The sequence below is a fragment of the Somniosus microcephalus genome, unplaced genomic scaffold, assembly GCF_052327205.1.
Source record: "Somniosus microcephalus isolate GS21.2 unplaced genomic scaffold, FLI_Smic_1.0 scaffold1039, whole genome shotgun sequence".
NCBI lineage: Eukaryota > Metazoa > Chordata > Chondrichthyes > Squaliformes > Somniosidae > Somniosus > Somniosus microcephalus.
The window spans coordinates 1-10,336 of record NW_028226226.1 but is presented as its reverse complement, the minus strand read 5'-3'; the positions used below and the strand labels follow the sequence as shown (position 1 = coordinate 10,336).

General features: G+C 48.9%; 1 non-coding gene across 1 annotated transcript; it reads right to left on the bottom strand.

The window, feature by feature from the left end:
- Positions 1–9,029: 9,029 nt before the first annotated feature.
- LOC147080883 (U1 spliceosomal RNA) lies at positions 9,030–9,193 on the bottom strand. The gene has a single exon (XR_015076986.1). It is a non-coding gene; the product is annotated as a U1 spliceosomal RNA (small nuclear RNA).
- Between the last annotated feature and the right edge of the window lie 1,143 nt (positions 9,194–10,336).

The window sequence follows — 10,336 nt, the reverse complement described above, 5'->3', positions numbered from 1 at the left end:
GATTTTTTGCCCCACACAGTGCCTCCCGACATCATTCACTGCCTCTTACCGTGTCAACGACCCATTTTAAAAAGTCACAATGTCCCTTCAATCAGAAAGTGCTGCTGCTCTAACATGTCAATTCTGTTAAAATATTGCGATATGTAATGATATTCCCTTTGAGAAAATACTGTAGTGATAAAGAACCTGCCATGCTTATTTGCATATTGCCCTTAAAAGGAAATGAACCCTCCCTCAGTAACGCAATAGCAAAATACTGCGGATGCTGGAAATCTGAAATAACAGACAACGCTGGAAAAACTCAGCAGGCCAGGCAGCATCTGTGGAGAGAAAAACAGAATTAACGTTAACTCTGTTTCTCTCTCCACGATGGGGGGGGGGGCGGCGGTGAGGAGGTCAGTAACGGGGGGGGTGGCGGGTGGGGAGAGATCAGGAACTCAGGGGGGAGAAGGTCAGGAAATCTGGGGGGGGGGGGAAAGGTCAGGAACCCGCGGGGGGGCGGGGAGAAGGTCAGGAACTGGGGGGGTAAGATGGGTCATTTTCAGGTTGGGAAACTATAACTACTGGGGTCCCACAGGGATCAGTGCTGGGGCCTCAACTATTTACAACTATATTAGTGACTTGGATGAAGGGACCGAATATAAGGTAGCCAAATTTGCTGATGATACAAACATAGATGGGAAAACAAATTGTGTGGAGTTAACTCTGTTTCTCTCTCCACGGATGGGGGAGGGCGGGGGGGAAATCAGGAACTCAGGGGGGAGAAGGTCAGGAACTGGTGGGGGGAGGAGAAGGTCAGGAACCCGAGGGAGGGGGGGTGGTGGGAGAAGGTCAGGAGCCCAGGGGGGGGGAAGGTCAGAAACTCAGGGGGGGAGGTCAGGAACTCGGGTGGGGGGGTGAGAAGGTCAGGAACTCAGAGGCGAAGGCCAGGAACTCAGAGGAGGTGAGCAGGTGAGGGACTCGGTGGGGGGGGAGAAGGTCAGGAACTTGGGGGGGAGAAGGTCAGGAACTCGAGTGTGGGGGTAGAAGGTCAGGAACCCGGTGGGGGGGAGAAGGTCAGGAACTCGGTGGGGAGAAGGTCAGGAACTCAGGGGGTGAGGAGGTCAGGAACTCGGGGGGTGAGGAGGTCAGGAACTCAGGGGGGAGAAGGTCAGGAACTCGGTGGGGGAGAATGTCAGGAACTCAGGGGGTGAGGTGGTCAGAAACTCGGGGGGTGAGGAGGTCAGGAGCTTGGGGGAGGGAGGAGGTCAGGAACTTGTTGGGGGGGGGAACACTGTGAGAACAGTGTGGAAGGGGGAAGAACATGATCCAGGTCTAAAGGAGGGAGGGGATGAGAGCAAGAACGTGATCCAGATAGGAAGATAGATCACGTTCTCTCCCACCCTCTGTTAGACCCAGATCACAGTCTTCCACCCCCATCCCCTTTACACCTGCACCACGCTCTCCCTCTCCTCCCCCAGCAAGCCGCAGCAGTTCAAGAAGGTACCTCGTGACCACCCTCTTAAGAGCAACTAGGAATGGGAAATAACTAAATGAATTTTTTTAAATGAGAGCGTATTCTGTGTCGGTCCTACAACATGCATTTTTGTGTTGTTTGCCAGACTCGACTATTCCAATGTTCCCCTAGCCAGCCCCCCATCTTCCACCCTCAATGAACTTGAGCTCATCAAAAGCTCTGCTGCCCGTGTCCTAACACGCAGCAAGTCCCGTTCACCCATCACCCCTGTGCTCATTGACCTACATTGGCTCATGTACCACCAACAATGCTCCCGCTAAGCCACGCAGCCATGCAGCTGTCTGGAAGTCCTGCGCAGGCCACTTACCGGATCTTGAATGCATGCTCAAAATTTTGAATGGGAGATTTTGCACATGTGTGAATTTTTGAATGGGCCACGCAGCCCATTAAAGGGACCGCGCAACCAAAAAAAAATTAGGGGAACATTGTCCACCAACACCTTGATTTTAAAATTCCCATCATCATGTTAAAATCCCTCCATGGCCTCACCCCTTCCAATCTGAACTCGGCAGTGTAAGCGTGTGTGTGCTCCAATCCAGGAGTGTGAGCCCTGTCTGTTCTCTGAAAGCAGTAGTGTTAGCACTGTGAGCTCAGTCGCCTGCCTGACAATGACTGGATCAAATTACACATTGCAGAGATCTTGATTACTCTCCAGCAGGCAGGATCAAATGACACATTCCAGACAAACTGTTGGGTGTGTCTTGTCTTCCAAGTGGCCCAATCAGAAAACTGGTGTTGCAAGTAGACGCGGCCTAATTTGATCCAGTGTCAGGCATTGTCAGGCAGGCTCCAGAGTTCACAGTGCTAACTCTACTGATTTCAGAGGACAGACAGGGCTCAAGCTCCTGGGTTGGAGAACACACATACACTCACACTGCCAAGTCCAGAGAACTCACAGCGTTCACACTACTGATTTCAGGGAACGTACAGTGCTCACACTCCTGAATTCAGGTCTTCATTGCTGACAGTCAGACTTCAAATTCTAATCCCTATACTCCTGATTTCACAAGAACGTCAAAAACAACCTCACAAACCTATTGTTAACATCTTTTCACATACAGAGAGCATGGTGATTCAGGGGGCAGTGACTGATACTGGGCTTAAAGTGTTAAAATATGAGGCCATGTTGTTACAACTTGGCTTGTATCCCTTGAGTTTAGAAGATTGAGGGGTGATCTAATCGAATTGTTTAAAATGTTAAATGGATTTAATAGGGTAGAGAAACGATGGGCTGGATTTTACCAACCTCGGCGGGTCCGTGGCAGGCGATGTCAGTGGTGGGTCCCGACCCTGCAGCTAGCTCCAGCCCACTGTGTAGAATTAATTTACCGTGATTGGGCTTGTTAAGCCTGTCCAGCGAGTTTCCCGGCCAACTGGAGGAAGCGGGTCTAATGACATCATTTGATGACGCGTCATCAGCCGGTTTCCTTAAAGGGACCATGGCCAACTTTAATTTGACATTTGTGCTGTCAGTGTTCTACAGCATTGAGGTGCAGCAAACACTGACAATGACTGCACAGAGGTGCAGGGCTGCACCCAGGCTCTCACCCATGACTCAAACTTCTGTGTCAGTAATCACTCCCAGCATTTTATTGCCCTTCCCTAATTGCCTTTAAAAGGTGGTGGTGAACTGCCTTCTTGAATCGCTGAGGAAGAGAATGTTTGAAGACCAGGACCTCAAACCCGGCACTAAGCTCATGGTCTATGGAGCAGTAGTGATACCTGATGTAAAAAGACTGCTGAGAGCTTGGTTTGAGTATAAAACAAGGCTTTAATCAACTGTTTCACAACCATGAGATTTCTAGTTACATCACTAGCTCCTGGTTACAGAAACATCCTGAGCAAGCTGGGCCCACGCCCGAGTATTTATACTCCTTGGATGCCGCCACCAGCTGGCCACCCAGTGTTACTTCATGAGTCATGATAAGATTCATGACAATACCCGCCCTGCTGTTTGCCTCAGAGACATGGACCATGTACAGCAGGCACCTCAAAGCACTGGAGAGGTACCACCAATGCTTCCTCCGCAAGATCCTGCAAATCCATTGGCAGGATAGGCGCACCAACATCAGTGTTCTCACTCAGGCCAACATCCCCAGCATCGAAGCTTTGACCACGCTCGATCAGCTCCGATGGACGGGTCACATCGTCTGCAAGCCCGATACAAGACTCCCAAAACAAGCGCTCTACTCGGAGCTCCGACACGGCAAGAGAGCCCCAGGTGGGCAGAGGAAACGCTTCAAGGACACCCTCAAAGCCTCCTTGTAAAAGTGCAACATCCCCACCGACACCTGAGAATCCCTGGCCCAAGACCGCACAAAGTGGAGGAGAAGCATCCAGGAAGGCGCCGAACACCTCGAGTCTCTTCGCCGGGAGCAAGCGGAAGCCAAGCGCAAGCAGCGCAAGGAGCGCACGTCAACCCAAGCACCCCACCCACCCGCCCCTTCAACCACCGTCTGCCCCACCTGTGACAGAGACTGTAGGTCCCGCATTGGACTCATCAGTCACCTGAGAACTCATTTTTAATGTGGAAGCAAGTCATCCTTGGTTCCGAGGGACTGCCTAAGAAGAAGAAGATGAACCACTGCAGTCTGTGCGGTGAAGGTACTCTCCACAGATGCATCTGACTCGCTGTGTGCTTCTAGCATTTTCCGATTTTGTACATTATATTTGAACTGTAATACCACTAAATACCAACTGAGGACGCTACAGACCGATTGAATATTAAAACCAGTCAGAGGTCGTGGTTCACATTGGGACCAACAACATGGGTAGGAAGAGGGATGAGGTCCTGCAGCAAGAATTTAGGGAGCTAGGTAGCAGATTAAAGAGCAGGACCTCAAAGGTTGTAAACTCTGGATTACTCCCGGTGCCACGTGCTAGTGAGTATAGGAATAGGAGGATCGAGCAGATGAATGCGTGGCTAAAGAGTTGGTGCAGGAGGGAGGGCTTTAGTTTCCTGGATCACTGGGTCTGCTTCTGGGGAAGGTGGGACTTGTACAAGTCGGACGGGTTGCACCTGAACCAGAACGGGACAAATATCCTTGCGGGGAGGTTTGCTAGCACTGTTGGGGGGGGGGTTTAAACTAACTTGACAGGGGGATGGGATACAGAGTGGAGCTATAATAGGGGGTGATGTACAGCCAAATATAGAGGAAAAAGCAAGTCAGCTTGGAAGGCAGGCTAATATGTGACAGCACAAGGGAGTAGGGCAAGGCTGGATGGCATTTATTTTAATGCAAGGAGTCTTGCGAATAAGGTGGATGAATTGAAGGTGTTGATGAACACATGGCAGTATGATATTGTTGCTATTACGGAGACATGGTTGAGAGAGGGGCAAGACTGGCAGCTCAATATTCCGGGGTATAGAATCTTCAGGCGAGACAGAGGGGGGGGGGGGTAAAAGAGGAGGGGGCGTCGCAATATTAATTAAGGAGTCAATTACTGCTGTAAGGAGGGATGATATATTAACAGGTTCATCTAATGAGGCCATATGGGTAGAACTTAAAAACAAAAAGGGTGCAAGCACTTTGCTGGGAGTGTACTATAGGCCCCCAAACAGTCAGGGGGAGATAGAGGAACAGATATGCAGGCAAATCTCAGAGAAATGTGCAAATAATAGCGTAATAATAGTGGGGGATTTCAACTTCCCCAATATTAACAGGGATAGTCAGAGTGTGAAAGGCTTAGAGGGTGCAGAATTCTTAAAGTGCATCCAGGAGATAACACTGGCGAGCAAAATAAAGGAAAATCCTAAGGTGTTTTATAAGTATATTAAGGGCAAGAGGATAACTAGGGAAAGAGTAGGGCCCATTAGGGACCAAAGTGGCAATCTGTGTGTGGAGCCAGAAGATGTAGGTGGGGTTTTAAATAAATTTTTTGCATCTGTGTTCACTATGGAGAAGGACGATGTAGACATAGAAATCGGGCAGGGGGACTGTGATATACTTGAACATATTAGCATCGAGAGGGAGGAGGTACTAGCGGTTTTAGAAGGCTTAAAAGTGGATAAATCCCCAGGCCCGGACGAGATGTATCCCAGGCTGCTGTGTGAGGCAAAGGAGGAGATTGCAGGGGCTCTGACACAAATTTTCAAAACCTCTCTGGCCACAGGGGATGTGCCAGAGGACTGGAGAACAGCTAACATAGTACCATTATTCAAGAAGGGTAGTAGGGATAAACCAGGGAATTACAGGCCAGTGAGCCTAACATCAGTGGTAGGGAAATTATTGGAAAAAATTCTGAGGGACAGAATTAGTCTCCACTTGGAGAGGCAAGGATTAATCAGGGATAGTCAGCATGGCTTTGTCAAGGGAGGATCATGTCTGACCAATTTGATTGAATTTTTCGAGGTGGTGACTAGGTGTGTGGATGAGGGTAGTGCAGTGGATGTGGTATACATGGATTTCAGTAAGGCTTTCGATAAAGTCCCGCACAGGAGACTGGTCAAGAAGGTAAGAGCCCATGGGATCCAGGGTGCCTTGGCACATTGGATCCAAAACTGGCTTAGTGGCAGAAGGCAGAGGGTGATGGTCGAAGGTTGTTTTTGTGACTGGAAGCTTGTGTCCAGTGGGGTACTGCAGGGATTGGTGCTGTTTGTGGTCTACATTAATGATTTGGATGTGAATGTAAAAGGTATGATCAGTAAGTTCGCAGATGACACGAAAATTGGTGGGGTGGTAAATAGCGAGGAGGGTAGCCTCAGTCTGCAGGACGATATAGATGAGTTGGTCAGATGGGCGGAACAGTGGCTAATGGAATTTAACCCTGAAAAGTGTGAGGTGATGCATTTTGGAGGGACTAACAAGGCAAGGGAATACACAATGAATGGTAAGACCCTAGGAAAGACAGAGGATCAGAGGGACCTTGGTGTGCATGTACATAGATCCCTGAAGGCAGCAGAACAGGTAGATAAGGTGGTTAAAAAGGCATATGGGATACTTGCCTTCATTAGCTGAGGCACAGAATATAAGAGCAGGGAGGTTATGATGGAGCTGTACAAAACGCTGGTTAGGCCACAGCTGGAATACTGTGTGCAGTTCTGGTCGCCACACTACAGGAAGGATGTGATTGCTTTGGAGAGGGTGCAGAGGAGATTCACCAGGATGTTACCTGGGCTGGAGCGCTTCAGCTATGAAGAAAGACTGGACAGGCTGGGGTTGTTTTCCTTGGAGCAGAGAAGGCTGAGGGGGGACCTGATTGAGGTGTACAAAATTATGAGGGGCATAGATAGAGTAGATAGAAAGGAACTTTTTCCCTTAGTAGAGGGGTCAATAACAAGGGGGCATAGATTCAAGGTAAGGGGCAGGAGGTTTAGAGGGGATTTGAGGAAGAACTTTTTCACCCAGAGGGTGGTTGGAATCTGCAACTCACTGCCTGAAAGGGTGGTAGAGGCAGGAACCCTCACAACATTCAAGAAGCATTTGGGTGAGCACTTGAAATGCCATAGCATACAAGGCTACGGACCAAATGCTGGAAAATGGGGTTAGATTAGACAGGGCTTGATGGCAGGCGTGGATGCGATGGGCCAAAGGGCCTCTTTCTGTGCTGTATAACTCTATGACTCTATGACAATAGCAAAATACTGCGGATGCTGGAAATCTGAAATAACGGACAACGCTGGAAAAACTCAGCAGGTCAGGTAGCATCCGTGGAGAGAGAAACAGAATTAACGTTAACTCTGTTTCTCTCTCCACGATGGGGGGGGGGGGCGGCGGTGAGGAGGTCAGTAACGGGGGGGAGGTGGGGAGAGATCAGGAACTCAGGGGGGAGAAGGTCAGGAAATCGGGGGGGAGAAGGTCAGGAACTTGGGGGGAGACGGTCAGGAACCCGGGGGAGATGAAGGTCAGGAACTGGGGGGGTAAGATGGGTCATTTTCAGGTTGGGAAACTATAACTACTGGGGTGCCACAGGGATCAGTGCTGGGGCCTCAACTATTTACAATCTATATTAGTGACTTGGATGAAGGGACCGAATGTAAGGTAGCCAAATTTGCTGATGATACAAACATAGATGGGCAAACAAATTGTGTGGAGGACACAAAAAATCTCCAAAGGGATATAGATAGGCTCAGTGAGTGGGCAAAAATCTGGCAGATGGAGTTTAATGTGGGTTATCCACTTTGGTAGGAAAAATAAAAAAGTAAAATGCTGAGGAATAGATGGATCTGGGTACCTTTGTACATGAATCACAAAACGTTAGCATGCAGCTACAGCAAGTAATTAGGAAGGCCAATGGAGTGTTGGCCTTTATTGCAAAGTAGGGAAGTCCTGTTACAACTGTATGGGGCATTGGTGAGACCACACCTGGAGTGCTGCGTAGTTTTGGTCTCCTTATTTAAGGAAGGATATACTTGCATTAGAGGCAGTTCAGAGAAGGTTCACGAGGTTGATTCTGGAGATGAAGGCGTTATCTTATGAAGAAATTTTGGGCCTATACTCATTTGCGTTTAGAAGAATCAGAGGGAATCTTATTGAAACATATAAGAATCTGAAGGGGCTTGACAGGGTAGATGCAGAGAGGATGTTTCCCCTCGTGGGGAAATCTAGAACTAGGGGGCATAATTTCAGAACAAGGGGGCACCCATTTAATTTGGAAATTAGGAGGAATTTCTTCTCTCAGAGGATGGTGAATCATTGGAATTCTCTTCCCCAGAGAGCTGGGGAGGCTCGGGCATTGAATATATTTAAGGTGGGGATAGACAGATTTTTGAAAGGTAAGGGAGTCAAGGGTTATTGGGAGCGGGCAGGGAAGTGGAGGTGAGGCCAAGATCAGATCAGCTATGATCTTATTGAATGGTGGAGCAGGCTCGAGGGGCCAAATGACCTACTCCTGCCCCTATGTCTTATTTGTCTTTTGTAATTAGGGCTGGGCAATAAATGCTGGTCTTGCCAATGATACCAGGAATGATGAAAAAAAATGCCAGCAGACGCACGATGGGCCGAATGGCTTCCTTCTATGCTGTACCAGTCTATAGGTAGTTAATAACAACTTGTATTTATATAGCGCCTTTAACGTAGTAAAACATGCCAAGGCACTGCACAGGAGTATTTTAAGACAAAAAATTTGACAACATTGAACATTTTGCCAAAGTCCAGAGTTGGCATGCAGCTTTGAAAATATTGTGGTGTGGACTTACTAGTGTGAATAATGTAGAGTTTTTATACAAAATGCGTAATTTCTTAGTTGTAGAGATCCATTCCCTTAGAATAGAAATGTGAGCACTTTGATTGCTTATCAGAAGATTAATACACTGACGTATGACCTGTTGAGTTGTTTCTTAGCATTGAGTCTTGTGGAAGAAGGTTCTCTTGTATAACAGCTCCCTCTGTTGGAAATAAAGTGAAGTTAAGGTGAAAACAAAATTAGCTAAAATAACATTATATAAGTTAATTTAGTTGCAAAAACGTTGTAAAATGATGGCAGGAACGTGATCGGAACAACAAACATATGTGTACTGGAAAGAACAGCTATCCCAACATGAAAAATGGTCCATCTGTTCTTGGTTATGAATCAGGGGAGAGCGCGAACGCAGTCCCCCACTACCACAAATTTTGCAGTCGAGTATCCTGCATTTGAGGACATCGCAGGCGTCAGCACACCCGAAGTGCAATGGGTTAGCCTCGTCCTGGGAGAACCACCTTCTTGATCATGGTCTCTCCCCTGCCAGGTAAGTATGATTTTTTGCCCCACACAGTGCCTCCCGACATCATTCACTGCCTCTTACCGTGTCAACGACCCATTTTAAAAGTCACAATGTCCCTTCAATCAGAAAGTGCTGCTGCTCTAACATGTCAATTCTGTTAAAATATTGCGATATGTAATGATCTCCCCTTTGAGAAAATACTGTAGTGATAAAGAACCTGCCATGCTTATTTGCATATTGCCCTTAAAAGGAAATGAACCCTCCCTCAGTAACGCAATAGCAAAATACTGCGGATGCTGGAAATCTGAAATAACAGACAACGCTGGAAAAACTCAGCAGGCCAGGCAGCATCTGTGGAGAGAAAAACAGAATTAACGTTAACTCTGTTTCTCTCTCCACGATGGGGGGGGGGGGGGCGGCGGTGAGGAGGTCAGTAACGGGGGGGGGGGTCGGGTGGGGAGAGATCAGGAACTCAGGGGGGAGAAGGTCAGGAAATCTGGGGGGGGGGGAAAAGGTCAGGAACTTGGGGGGGAGAAGGTCAGGAACCCGCGGGGGGGCGGGGAGAAGGTCAGGAACTGGGGGGGTAAGATGGGTCATTTTCAGGTTGGGAAACTATAACTACTGGGGTCCCACAGGGATCAGTGCTGGGGCCTCAACTATTTACAATCTATATTAGTGACTTGGATGAAGGGACCGAATATAAGGTAGCCAAATTTGCTGATGATACAAACATAGATGGGAAAACAAATTGTGTGGAGTTAACTCTGTTTCTCTCTCCACGGATGGGGGAGGGCGGGGGGGAAATCAGGAACTCAGGGGGGAGAAGGTCAGGAACTGGTGGGGGGGGGAGAAGGTCAGGAACCCGAGGGAGGGGGGGTGGTGGGAGAAGGTCAGGAGCCCAGGGGGGGGGAAGGTCAGAAACTCAGGGGGGGAGGTCAGGAACTCGGGTGGGGGGGTGAGAAGGTCAGGAACTCGGAGGCGAAGGCCAGGAACTCAGAGGAGGTGAGGAGGTGAGGGACTCGGTGGGGGGGGAGAAGGTCAGGAACTTGGGGGGGAGAAGGTCAGGAACTCGAGTGTGGGGGTAGAAGGTCAGGAACCCGGTGGGGGGGAGAAGGTCAGGAACTCGGTGGGGAGAAGGTCAGGAACGCAGGGGGTGAGGAGGTCAGGAACTCGGG